The sequence below is a fragment of the Sceloporus undulatus genome, chromosome 2, assembly GCF_019175285.1.
Source record: "Sceloporus undulatus isolate JIND9_A2432 ecotype Alabama chromosome 2, SceUnd_v1.1, whole genome shotgun sequence".
Classification (NCBI taxonomy): Eukaryota; Metazoa; Chordata; class Lepidosauria; order Squamata; family Phrynosomatidae; genus Sceloporus; species Sceloporus undulatus.
In genome coordinates this window covers 166,472,496-166,486,084 of record NC_056523.1, presented here as the reverse complement: position 1 = coordinate 166,486,084, position 13,589 = coordinate 166,472,496, and the positions used below count along the sequence as shown (strand labels likewise).

Below are 13,589 nucleotides of genomic sequence, written 5' to 3'. Positions count from 1 at the left end.
AGAGGAAGACATAGGCAAATCCACTCTGAACAAATCTCACCATGAAAACCCTGCAACAGGTTACCATAAATCAGAGATTACTGGAAGGCACACAACAACAATGAACTGCAACTAAAATACAGTGGAGCCTTGTTATACGCTGGGGTTTGGTTCCAAGATCTCCCGTTTATAACAAAATCTGTGTATGCTCATTGAATATAATGACATAGCAAAATAGTCTCCCTTATAAAAAATGGAAAATCGAGGTTTGATAATTGAAATTTATACTTTTTTTGAACATTTTCAAACCATGTATGCTTGAATCCGTGTATAAAAAATCCATGTATAAGCAGGGCCGACTGTAGCAGCCAAATAACAAATTACTTGATTAAATCTATAGTTCACTTATCTACAACCCAACATCTTCTCAATGTACTGGACTACACATCACATCATCCCCTGCCGGTATGATCATAGTGAAGGTGTTGACAGTAATAATCTAAGATATCTGGAAAGTAGCAGTTTAAGGAGTGCTGCTATAATTTACACAGACAAGCTCCCAACTGCATATTACTCGTTCATTCAGGGAGACAGAGAGCAGAATATATTTATTTGCAATACTAACCTATAGGGTCCCCTGACTTTCACTTTTAAAAAGTGACTAGCTCTGGCTACAGGACTGTGTCTCCAATGACTATGAAAACTCCATTTCTTTTGAAATGTCATGCTGAGAATGTATTTCATTCATTTATTTTAACTAAGGTGGATTTCAGTGAAACAGGTTCCACTTAAGGGACTTCTAGGGTGCACCTGTACTGTAGAAATAATGCAGTTTGACACCATTTTAACTGCCTAGGCTCCATTGTACAGAATCCTGGGATTTGTAGTTTGGGGAGGCACAGGCACTCTTTGGCACTTTGACATCCTTGTAAAAACTTTATAAAACTACAGTTCCAAGGATTCCCTAAGAATCCATAGGATGGGGCTACAGCACTTAAAGTGGTGTCAAACTGTATTATTTCTACAGTGTAGGTGCACCCCTAGACTTTGCTCACCTGTCTCCAGCTTTCTGGGGACACTTTCCACACTGACCTGCCTGTGCCCTCTGCAGAGTCCTCAGGATGTTTGCAGCACTCCCATTCTGTGCACACAGGGTACTAGCCAGCTGTCTTGGGCAGAGCTGTGAACAACTCGGCTCTAAGCCTCAAGACATAAAACAGAGAAGGTGCCCTGGAACTAACTCCATCTGTCATTTCAAGGCAGGTTCCCTTTCTTATCGCTTGACTGCCACTTTTACTGCTACCACTTCTCCTCATCCTCCCGCTAAGTGAGCCACTGACAAGAATCCTAGGCTGCTCACAGTTCCACCAGAACAAAATTTGCCAAGACCTATGAGGCTAGTGACTTTCTGTTTCCCATTTTTATCTTGACACACCCAATTCTGGATCAGTGCAGCAAAGGGATTTTTGCCAATGAGTTAATGTTTACACATGAACACTCATCTGCAGAGTAAACATTGCCCCATGTAGATCCCCATGACCCTCCCTGTGGAAACAGAAGCTTCACCGAAGGACAATGGTGGGCTATGAGAAGCCCAAAGCAGCTTCGGCTGAAGTAAGTAGTGCAGAATCTGATCCATAACTGGGAAAGCAGTCAACTTCCCTCAAGCCAAAGTCTTGAAATTCAATCCATGCAGCAAAAAGAATGCTAAGGAGGAGAAAAAAGAGAACAGACTGCCAACCTCCTCAGAAACAGAAGCAAAATGCAGGAAGACACAGGATCTATACTAGAACAGCCATTCATGACTGCCACTTTGCCAAAGCATAGCTTCTTCAACAAACATCTGCAGCAAAATTTACTCTGGCCTATTAACTAGCGTTAGGAAAAACAGGATAAGAAAGATGGAACACTTCCATGAGGCTTGACAATGTCCAGGAACTTTACTTTTCCTCAGGCTACAGCCATCTCCCCACTCCTAAAAAGAGTTTATAGCAAAATAAATAAATACAGTAAATAAAAATCTGCTCCTTACCTTAATGACAAAATTGCCTCCACAAGAACTATGCAAGCTTACAGAACAACAATACTATGAAGAATTGCTATTTCCTGCATCTGTAGCAACATGCATTGTGGGCAAGGGCATAGGCTTGTTCTTTTGCCAAAAGTACAAAGATTTTTATCTGTACTAGGCATTTCATAAGGTTGTTATTAATACCAATACAGACAATAAGGTTGGACTGTAAGAGGAATCTGGGGCAAACGGCTTCTGAAAATTCAAGAGTTAAGAGAATTCAAGAGAACTAAGGACTTCAATATAGCATGATGATGCATCACATTACTCTATTAAATGATCTGAAGTTCAGGGACAGGCTAAAGTAAATGGGTCCCTTTTCAACAGTTATAAAAGCCTGAAGCTTCTGCAAAAACACAGTCTGGAGATTCCAAGAGTATAACAGATTTGCATCAGAGTACTGACAATTCATGCAAAGTGTTACTACATTGATCCTGAAGAAATGTTAACCCATGTTGTGCCTGTTCTCTGTAGAACTTTTCAAGCTGTGAGAGTTGAAAATATTGGTAGATTCTATAACCAAGGTAGCTACAGTTGTCTCACAGACTCTGCTGTTCTTTTTTTTTAATTCCTAGAAGTACAGTAACTCTTACAAAATCTTAACATTATCCAATGAATTGCTCACATAGGTGTCCTTAGCATTTCTAAAATGCTAGTCCTCTTTCCTGGAAACTCCCTCAAGTGCTTATCAAGTATACTGCTAACCTCTGAAAGAGATAAAAAGAGTTTGTCACCTAATATGGAATTGCCATGTAGCCTTACTTCGGTTATTCATTCTTTGATAAGAGATTAATTTTCACTGATCACTGCAAGGCTACTCCAGAATGAGTACAGATTAAATGGCTGAAGATGCCCACTCACACTGCCAGTTCTACAGCATCCAGCCAACATTCAACATTTGAAGTACAGCCGGCCCTCTGTATCCATGGAGTCTGCATTCATGGATTCTACTGTCCACAGCTTGAAAATATTGTTGTTATTGTGTACCTTCAAGTTCTTTTCAACTTATAGTTATTTCACAACCCTAAGGCAAACCTATCATGGAGTTTTCTTGGCAGGTTTCTTCAGAGAGGGTTTGCCATTTCCATCCTCCATCCCTCAAAAAATAAAATCCAAAAAGCAAACCTTGATTTTGCCATTTTATATAAGGGATTCCATTTTATTATACTATTGTATATAATAGGACTTGAGCATCCACATATTTTGGTATCCAAGACAGGGAGTCCTGGAACCAAACCCCAGCAGATTTAAGGATCCACCACAGCTTTCTTGGTCAAGACATACATCTTGTCCTTCTTTACATCCATCCACCAGCCACTTCCTTTCACTGAAACTATTTACTGGCCAGTATATACCATTGCACATAGCCACCTGTTCATCTTGCTCATTTCTACTGCCAGGTTACTTTAGTAGAACCAACTTCACTATTTTGCTACTTCGCAATCCTTCCAAGGAGTCTCTTCCCATCCATCTCTGGGCGGGCTGTTTGTTTGCTTGTATGTTTGTTTGTTGCTGTCAGAGTGGCTTATAAACTGGTAATTAGACAGTTCCCTGCCCTCAGGTTTACAATCTAAAACCACGACACACAAGGAAAAGGGATAGCAGTAGGAAAAGGGATTAAATCCCTTCGAAGCTGAGCCAATGGTAGTTGGAATGGAGGGAGGGCTTTTCTTCTGCCTCTGGGCTAGGCATGGTGAAATACATCTTTAAGCTGCGCAGGGATGTCAGCAGGCAAATTCAATACTGCTTTAATTGTGTTTTTTTAAATCAAGCTTGTAATTCAATTAAGAGTGTGCATGTCTAATAACACTCCTAGAACAGAAGTGTGTTCTAGAACAGAACGTCTTAAACTAGAACAGAACTACAATGTAACCGGACAACTGTCCACTAGATTAGTAAGATGTTTTATGTTACTTGTCTTCAAAAGCTGTTCAGAATGTTCAACTGGTGCAAAATGCTTCAGCCAGACTGTTGGTCAAGTCTAATTATGGGGAGCTTATGCGAGTCACTGGCTACCTATCTGTTTCTAGGCACAATATAACTACAGTAGCCCCTTTGTATCTGCTAGTGTTTGGTTCCAGAACCCCCCCCCCCTGTGGATACCAAAATCCGTGGATGCTCAAGCCCCATTAAATATAATGGCAAAGTAAAATGGTGTCCCTTATATAAAATGGCAAAATCAAGGTTTACTTTTGGGAATTTATATATTCAAGCCATGATGGATGCTTGGATAACAAAATTCATGGATATGGAGGGCTGACTGTACTGGCTATGGCTTAAAAGGTCCTATAGTGGACCCTCCACATCCACTGGAGTTAGAGACACAGGACTCCCATGGAAGTGAAACAACACAATTTTAAAAAACCACTATTTTTTTTTATTTGAGAGAACAACTCTCTAGGAATCTTTAGGTCTTTCAGGGCAATTCTATGGTCAAGATCTGCCAGATGTTGACCATAAAATTGTGCTAGAGGACATACAAATGCCTAAAGAAATGTTCTCTCTAGTAACCTCTAGGTCTTCCAGTGTGACTTGTGGTAGAAGTGGACAACAGAGTCATGCTGGAGGACGTAGAGATTCCTAGAGAGAACATATTAATCAAATCCGTGAATAATCAAATCCACAAAACTCAAGCCACAAATGTGGAGGTCCAACTGTATATGTTTCCTCCCTCGGCCCTGAAATCTTTGGGAGAGACCCTTCTCTCAGTCCCTCCATTCTCAGAAACATGTTTGGTAGCAAAATGAGTGAGGGCCTTCTTGGTGGCAGCTCCCAGGCTTTGGAACTCACTTCTATGGGAGATTAGGCTGTTGGGTTTTTAAAAATTGTTTTGGGCTGCCTTAGCTTCCGATACAGGGAGAAAAAGAGCATATAAATCAAACATGTGTTGTCTGAACACTACTAGATTTGTACAATTATTATTATACTTTATTTATATCATGCTGTAGATTTACAAAGGAGGATGTTAAAAAATGGGTACCTAAATTATCATTTAATTTAGAAAATCCAATTTAAACTTCAATAAACTGAATAATCTCTACCCACAGAACAAGCAATTGAGCAATAAATTCTATGCAGTGATTAAATAAAATAGGTTTGACACTCTTCTAAGACTTTTGATCAGCCATAATTTTGCAATGTGGCAGGCAAAAATTCAGGTGCCAATGAATAGACAAATAAAAGCAGACCTCTTCCCCAACAAGGATATAATGCAAACAATAATAATTGTTGCTGTGTTTGTGAATGTGCTTTCAGGTCACCTGTTGATTTATGGCGACCCCATGAATTTTTCATACCTGTTACCTTTTCACCCTTGTCTTCCAGAGCTGAGTTTCCTTGGCATCCAATTTCCTCGCCCCTTGTGGGACTATACTGAGGAATATATTGAAGCTTCTCTGTTGTATCAATTTATTTAGCAACAAGAAATATTGCTCCAGTACGGTATTAACTAAGGGACAACTATTTTCTCAAAGATACTACCTCTGGAAACATTTTAGGAGGGTGTTTACATCAGTTATAGCTATAGGCAGAGGTAGCTGGTGGTTTGATGACAGTGGGGTTGGTGTATCTGTTCCACGTTTTTGTCTGAATTGTAACAGAGCTATCCAAGGTGCTGAATCTTTTTGGAGGAGGAGGTTGGGTCTGGTTAAAGTTTCAACTAAAACCCCAAACAGATTCACCATCACACTGACATGGCAGCCACAAGCTACCACTTTTACAGGTTTAAAGATAAGCATCTTCAAGTGTGAAGTCAAAGGCTTTCATGGCCGGCATCCATAGTTTTTTGTGGGTTTTTCAGGCTATGTGGCCATGTTCTAGCAGAGTTTCTTCCTGACATTTCGCCAGCATCTGTGGCTGGCATCTTCAGAGAATGCTTGCCTGGAAAAGAGTTGGGTATATATGTACTGTAACCTGGGAAGGCAGGAGTGATTTGCATGTGTCTTGTTCTGTTGCTAATGGCAGGTCTCAGGGTGGGAGGGTCTGCACAAGAGGATTAACATCTGCTTGATTAGTGCTCATTGTCTGCTGGGAAACCCCTGACCCTGGGAGATTTCTCATTTGTATTTGTTGAGTCTTTATCTTGCAAATGAGTCTTTATCTATACAAATGAGAAATCTCCCAGGGTCAGGGGTTTCCCAGTAGACAATGAGCACTAATTAAGCAGACATTAATCCTCTTGTGCAGACCCTTACACCCTGAGGACTGTCAGTAGCAACAAACAATATACATGCAAATCACTCCTGCCTTTCCAGGTCATACAACATATATAGCCAAGGCCTTTCCAGGCAAACATTCTCTGAAGATGCCAGCCACAGATGCTGGCGAAATGTCGGGAAGAAACTCTGCTAGAACATGGCCACATAGCCCCGAAAAACCCACAAAAAACCATCTTCAAGTGTTTTTCCTGATAAGCACAGTTTTGCTTTTTATTTTCATACAGAATACTACAGTATTTTCTTTTCCCTAAAAATAAACCTACATCACATTTTAACCCATGTGCATGCTCAATGGTGAGCATGTACATATGCCTATCTTTCCTTCCCTTGATATTGTCAGAGGCTCTATTCACAGTGATGGTATTTTCTGATACAATATTTTTAAAATTCTTTCTTTTATGCCACCATGTGTCCAACTCAGGCAAGCATAAAATGCACCCAAATCCAGGTATATTCAAACAGAGGCCTGCCAAAAATCTCCCAGTTATGAGCCTTGCCACTACTGTATAAACTACAACTATGCAAGCCATCAGCTTCACTTAATTATTTCTAAATACCTCAAATATGACAGCACACCTCAAATATACCATGGTTGCTATTCTCAACTTCCATTTTTAAGGTGTTTGTAAAGAAACTGATAAAGAGAAAATCAGAAAATATACAACCCTGTAGTATGTCAAAATGGTCAGCTAAGAGGCCCACCTCTTAAAAGACAGGTTACTAGATGTCTGTAGTTATTCCAGTGTTCTAAGATTCACTCCTTTGACCATTCCTCACCTCCTCACAAGTTATCTAAAAGTAGTGAGAAAAGAAAGCAACAATCAGAACTTGAAATTACAAAAATGTGAAAGTTTAAATACACACACACACACACCACTACCTCAGTCCACCAAGTGCACCTAGTAGGTAGGTTATTGCCTAATTTAAACTGTGTACCACAGTTCTTCTCTTTAAATGAGAGTTTTGTGATCTTTAGAGACTTGAAAGCCTCGTTCTATCTTTCATGCAAAATTTCAAACGGCTGTGTTGTGCAAAGTGAAAATTTATAACTTTGTGCAATATCTGCTAACCCCAGACAGAATGGTGGTGATTAAAAAAAACAGAAAGCTTTCAAGCTAATCAAAAGACAGTAACAGACACTTGCTTTTAAGACTTGGCAAGACAGCTAATAAGAGACTGAATCGGGAGGCTCATATTCAAATACAAGGAGGTCATTTAACACCCTATAGAAAGAGTTTCTTGTTTCCAAGAGTAACGTTTATGGCACAAGGGATGGACATCTGCAATAGTACAATTACCTGCTTTTGTCACTGACAGGCTCCGACTCTTTGCTGGCTAGCTACCGTGTTCAGTGCCAGGGTACCCATGAGGAAGGAGCTCCTAATTAAGCATCACCAGAATAGTTAAGCTGAATATCTCCTTCAAAAACTGCCTTTACAGACCCAATTTCTTGGATAAATAATTAAAAACTGTCATAATTAACCCCTGGACATTTCCAGCCCAGGAATAATACTACAACTTTAGACCAAATGTGGGGGAGAAAGCTATAACGCAGAGTATAATGAAGCATACACCTTGGCAAAAAGCCACACTCAATGCTAGCTCTTTAGCATAGGCACCTTTATAATTTCTTGGAGATTACATATTATTATGTATTTGCTGTATTGCACTGGATGATTTATTACAGGATGGAGATGCTGCCTTTTTCCTTGTCACAATTTCCCTATTCACAACCTGGCCACACTTCCACTAGATGTAAGTCACTCACTTGGTGGGCAGCCAACTTAAAATGTGTCCATTGCTCCATTATTTTTTCTGTCCTAAAATTGTGGCAAAACTTGGGAAACCCTTTCTCCCCCTAGTATAACTCCCAGAATCCCCCAGTCAGCAGAGTCATGGGCCATACTGGCTAGGAGTTGAGGTGAGATGAAATCCCCAAACTTTTTCAAGTTTGGCTGTGGGTCTGTCTGCTTGTCTGTCTGCGTACCAGAAGTACTCAGTGCCACCAAAACAAAACTAAAACCATCCAAGCCAAGCAGGACAGACAGGAGGGGTGGTTGGCATGATTTCTTATTTTTCTTGTGACTGTTATGTGAAATAGAACTAGGAGACATTTCTAAACAATGGGTTTATTAACAAAATTGACCACTCAAACACCACCACCCCAACCAATCCTGAGTTTGCCCTCCCCAAAGGTTTCCCAAGCACCCGCTCAGTGTATCCTAATATGTTCAGAGTCTGCAAGCAAGCAACCAAGCAAGCAAATGGCTGTATAGGGAAAGCCAGATCAGAAAACCAAGGTATGCAGTGGCCAGGCGTATTTTGGCAGACACACCTGACTCGCTGTTGAGAGACAGTTTTTTATTTGTCATTGCACAAGTGTGCAACAGGTAGAGTCTGTTCTAGAAAAGAGCACTAACAAGCAGCAGCATATAGCTTTGCTTTTTTTGCTTTAATTTTTCCCAAACTTAAAGATTCAACATTCATAGAAGGGCTCTGGGAGTGATCGAGGGTGACAGAGAAAGACTCACACTCATTTTAAGAAATTTTTTTCAAAAGATCTTCCCAGTTTGCTTGAGCAGTATGTTATTGCTAGAGCAAAAAAGCATGAACAATCAAATTGTGTTGGTCAGATCCCTGCCCCAGTCCTCTGAATAGTTACTTGCTTCTCAAGACTACTCTACCTATTATGCCTTCTGGTTTTATTTCATTTGTTAAAATATTTATATCCATCCCTACATTCGAGGATTTCAGGACAACGTACAGTGGGCTTTTCCACTCTAAGGGGATTTGGTTTTGTGGGGCCCGCAGGTGAAAAAAAATCAGGAGCGCAACCTCATTTTAATCAAAGGGCCCACAAGAAAGTGCTGATGTTGGCTAATATGGGTCGCGGCGATCCACAGGAGCTCCAATCTGCAGGTGCCAATATAGCAATCTGATATGGCAGTCCCACTGTATAATAAAAATCAATTTAAAGATGTTTAAAACAACACCAATAATTTAAAAAGAATCAAATCACATTAAACCCATATAATATTTAAAAAAGACAATTTTGAAACTGTTTAACCCAGAGAAAAATAATTTCAACAATAACAGATACACAAATTAGGCCCTGATGGCTTTAACAAAAGCCATGTTTTGATGGTACAAGAATGACAACAACACTGGTGCCAATTAAGTCTCTAAGGAGAGAGTAATCCATAGCTAGGGTGCCGTCTCTCAGGTACTCTCACAGTATATTGCCTACCTTGATGGGAGACAGAAGAGGGCCCCTCCAATTGACTTCAGTTGTCAGGCAGAAATATAGAGGGAGAGACCCTCCTTCAAGTACTGAAGTCACAAGATGTTTTACTTAATCTGTTTACTGACCTCAGTATAGTTATTCTATGCAATGAACTGCTGCTGAAATAGAAAAATGTGAATGGAAAGGAGCACTCTTCCATAGCCTTGTATGGCTCAGACACTCTAAGCCATCAGCTCTCCATTCATAACCTAAAAGTTACTTGCTTCTCAAAATTATTCTGCCAACTACTTACTTGGTGTATGCGCCTTCATGTTGCCTATCAGCTTAGACTTCACTCATTGTGATTCCTGCCTCTACTGAGACATGGTTACTCTCTCTACCTCACCAACCACTGGCATGCACATTTGATGAAATGCGCAGATGTGTGTGTACACTTTATGCATGCACTTTTCTTAAACATGATGTGAAGACATTTTATTGAATGGCCTTGGGCAGATCACTAGTTTTCAAGGTAGCCTAAACTACTGCAAATGCCGAAGTCAAAATTGAAAACAAGAGATAAAAATCCACAACATGACCCAAATCCTTGATATCTGCCACCGCTAGGTTCATAATCTATCCCTTCTGCACAAACTGGCAATTTTTTTATAGATTAAATATTCTCAAAAACCCAAGGCCAGTCATTCTTACCAAGACAGGAACACATCAATAACAAACACAAGGATGGGCAAGAAGGGGAAAGAAGAGACAGCATGGTATTTAGCAGCAATTGTTAATGTTATACTAAAGCTGGCAAAAACTGAGAAGGTATGTCAGAAGTTTCAAACTAGTCACCTATGGTAAAACCCATTATATGCCTGGATCACTAAGTATTAATTAGAGCACATGCAAGACTTCAGGCCAGATATAATATTTAAATGCCCTGACAAGAGCACATGGGCATGATAACACAAGACAGCCAAATACTCATATTGCCTTCTGGAGAAGCTGTGAAGGGTGATACATGCCCAAATTATGCGTCTCTGCTCCAAATATTTCTCAATATTTCTCGGAAAAGATAAAGGCTACAATTTCAACATTCCTTTTTCTCACCCTGCTTCATTTAGGAATAGACAATAGTTAATATAGTTAGTTTAAAAGTTTCCTTTCCCCAATTCACCACATTTTAAACATATGCAGGGCATGTTGTGAGCAAATGAGAGGTGTACCTTGCCCTTAGCTATTTGCAGGAGGTCTGTTCAATATTACACAGGATGCCAGGGAACCAAAGGGCCATGAAGATAATCAGTTACTTCTAACTTCTTAGGAGCCCTTTTGCTGCACACACTAATCCTTTAAAGAAAACCTCAAAGGAGGAATCATTAGCTCTCTCTCTCTCTCTCTCTCTCTCTCTCTCTCTATATATATATATATATATATATATATGGAGGTTTCTTAACCCACCCGTATAAATACAGATAAAAGGGAAGTTATGATTTACATAGTACTATAATTACTGATGAAATGTAAAGGCAGATTCCTGTAAATCATGACCAAATATCACCACCCTAGAAACTTTCTGTTTACAGGTGAGAAGATTTCTACCCTGGGCATCATCAGTCACTCCTCATTTGCACTTTGCACCCAAGAGAGATTTCCAACACTCAGGTAGAGAGGTGAGTCAAGGACAGAAAGTGGCAGGAAGAGATTTTGGACAAACCTTGATTAATCTTTACTGGCACACCTAAGCACTTTATGCAGAATAGCCATCACATAAGTGCCATGGGCAAGTTTACAAGTATATTTAGGTAGTTCCCCCCCCCCCCCCTTTAACCTTTCCAAGGGCTGAAACAACTCAGTCCAACCTGGAAATACCCACAAATATGTAGAGTCAACCACTTCTCCCTATCTTCATTATATGGGGAATTGGTCATCAGAACTAACTTGCTTTCTTGCAAATAAGCAAAACTAACCTGCTGTCTAACCAGTAAGCAAAACTAACCTGTTGTCACAGAAAATTCATAGCAATTACTTCCATCACCTTCAGCAAAAGAGCAATCATTGCACCACCAAATGAACTTGGTGGCTGCACCAACCTAACAAGCAGATGGCCTTGGGCCATACCAAGCCTACAAAAGAATATGTAAAGCCTGGCTCACACCTTAGGTAACAGAAGGTTCTACCGATACCATGGATTATTAAAGACAAATACAATGGGTCCTTGGTATCCACTGGGGTTTGGTTCCACCACACACACCCTGTGGATACCAAAATCTGTGGCTGTTCAATTCCTGTTAAATATAATGGCATAATAAAATTGTGCCCCTTATATAAAATGGGAAAATCAAGTGTTGCTTTTTTGGAATTTATATTTTTTGAATATTTCCAAGTTTTGGATGCTTGAATCTGTGGATAAAAATGTACATAGGTCCTAGAGCAAATCAAGCCTGATCTCTCTCTAGAAGCCAACATGCTGAGAATGAGCCTGTCATACTTCAGACAGATCAGGAGAAGACACAACTCCCTAGAAAATACATGAAAGATTGATGGCAGCAAGAAAAGAGGAAGAACACATTCCAAATGGATAGACTCAACCAAGAAAGCCATAGTCCCGAGTCTGCAAGATTTGAGCAGAGTGGTTGAGGACAAGGGGTCTTGAGGGTATCTCATTTACAGGGTCCCCATGAGCTGAAGTCAACTTGACAGGAGTTAACAACAAACTCTGGACAACTGCATAGAAAGAGCCAGCCTGCATTCAGGAAAGAGTGAACAGCCAGTCGAACCTAGCATTCCCTCTCCCATATTTATAAGTAAAAATATGTTTGGTGGACCTAAGTACACACCATGTTGCACCAAAATATAGTGCAAAATATGAACAGAGATTCCAGGACCAGATCTGGATCTTGGTTTGGGAGTCCTGGCCTCAGATTGAGGGTCCTCTCTTTAAACTGCTAGCTTGGCACAAGGCAAGAAATATGGAGGAAATGTCACTTATGGGGACAGTGTCATGACCCTGTCTATCCCTCTGTGTCATCTCCTGTATCTTGAGAAGAGACAGGAAAGCATATCTTGCAGTTTCACCAAGGATCCCACAGAACTGATCAGTGTGATTATTATATTATACTGTAGGATAAACTCATCTTCCTGACACACTGCTCCCAAGACCACAACACCCATATGTATCCTCACTATAGAGAATGGTACAGATTTCACACAAACTCATCATTACCCAGCATCAGTGACTGTACACAAACCATTTCAAACCATGCCAGAATTTTAGGGTGCTGTAATCTTTAACACACCAGAAATCCAGAAAATTGATCTCACTCCAATTGGGGGGAGGAGGGGGAAACAACCCCAAATGTACCAACCCCAGATGCACACGCAAACATTAGGCACAGCTTCCTAAGATTTCCAACCTTTGCACCTTGTGATCCACTAACAAAATGTCACAATCCACTCATTCTTGCTGCTTCTCAGCACTTGTAAAGTCAAATCACAATAGCAGCCTCTCCCTTAGATGCTGCCATGGGGCGATCAATACATCATATTGATGATTTATCACGTGGCACTTGCCACGTGACAACTATCCAGTTTTTTATTGTTTAAAAAATCCTAACTCTTTTTTGGTGGTTTTCTTTATCTTTGACGTAGGGCTGACTTTCTCAGACAAGTCCCATGGGGAGGGGAAAGGAGATGGCATTTCTCTCTTCCAAGGGTGATCAGACAAATCCTCCTTTCCCAGGACATGTTCTACATTCCAACCTTCTGTCCAGGAAGAAGTCCAAAGCGCCCTCCATTTTGAGCCTGCTTTAATTTATATTTCTATGACTGTTTTTTAGCTTTTTCTTTTGGAATGTCTGGCATTTTTCTGGAATGCCTTACATTTTACGGTGCCTTGTCCTCCTTTGCAGTTAGGACATCTGGGCAGCGCCCTGTCTTTTCCACCTGGTGAGCGAAATGCCTCTCCTCCATTAAAAAATAAAGGCTACATCCTTCCCCACACAAGTAGTGGTTTGAGAATTGGCATATGACTGTGGAGACCAGGGTTCAAATCTCATAGCTTGGCCATTAAACCTACTGGGTGACCCTCGGTAAG

General features: G+C 40.5%; 1 protein-coding gene across 5 annotated transcripts in view; it reads right to left on the bottom strand.

Moving 5' to 3' along the window:
• Nucleotides 1–13,589, bottom strand: part of LIMA1 (LIM domain and actin binding 1) — a 78,130-nt gene that overhangs the window by 63,945 nt on the left and 596 nt on the right. For 3 of the 5 annotated variants that reach the window (XM_042448703.1, XM_042448706.1, XM_042448707.1), the window contains exon 2: nt 6,970–7,059. The exons of the other annotated variants lie outside the window; for them this stretch is intronic. The gene's annotated coding sequence lies outside the window, so the exon portion shown is untranslated. The remainder of the gene's footprint in view (nt 1–6,969; nt 7,060–13,589) is intronic. 5 annotated transcript variants of the gene reach the window in all.